The sequence below is a fragment of the Lynx rufus genome, unplaced genomic scaffold (assembly GCF_022079265.1).
Source record: "Lynx rufus isolate CCGP_SWC_20201006 ecotype Redwood Valley unplaced genomic scaffold, mLynRuf1.p SCAF_3, whole genome shotgun sequence".
NCBI classification, from domain to species: domain Eukaryota; kingdom Metazoa; phylum Chordata; class Mammalia; order Carnivora; family Felidae; genus Lynx; species Lynx rufus.
In genome coordinates this window covers 137935927-137936287 of record NW_025814845.1, presented here as the reverse complement: position 1 = coordinate 137936287, position 361 = coordinate 137935927, and positions in this window count along the sequence as shown.

Here is a 361-nt window from a genome sequence, read left to right as displayed (position 1 = left end):
CACACGTGGCTGCCGGAGAAGACTGGGGCGGAACCGACCGGAAAGGGAGGGGCAAGTACGGCTCTCTAAAACTTCCCGGGGAACCAACACCAAGTCTTTTTATCCCGTGTTGGACTTTCCAGCCCTGGACCCGCCGACAGCCGGCCTGAGTGTTTGCGAGGAGCAGTGGGAGGGAGTTTGGGGCGGGGCGGGGAAACCTGGTCCTGCGCCCAGTGTGAGGCCTGGCATTTGAGCTGGGGTCGCCAATGCTGGAAGCTGCTGGCTAGCGGCGTCCCAGGCCCGAGCGCGGATCTCAGACATCATCTGCCCTGATGGCTCGGGTCATGATCTCATGGTTCGTGGGTTCGAGCCCTGCATCGGG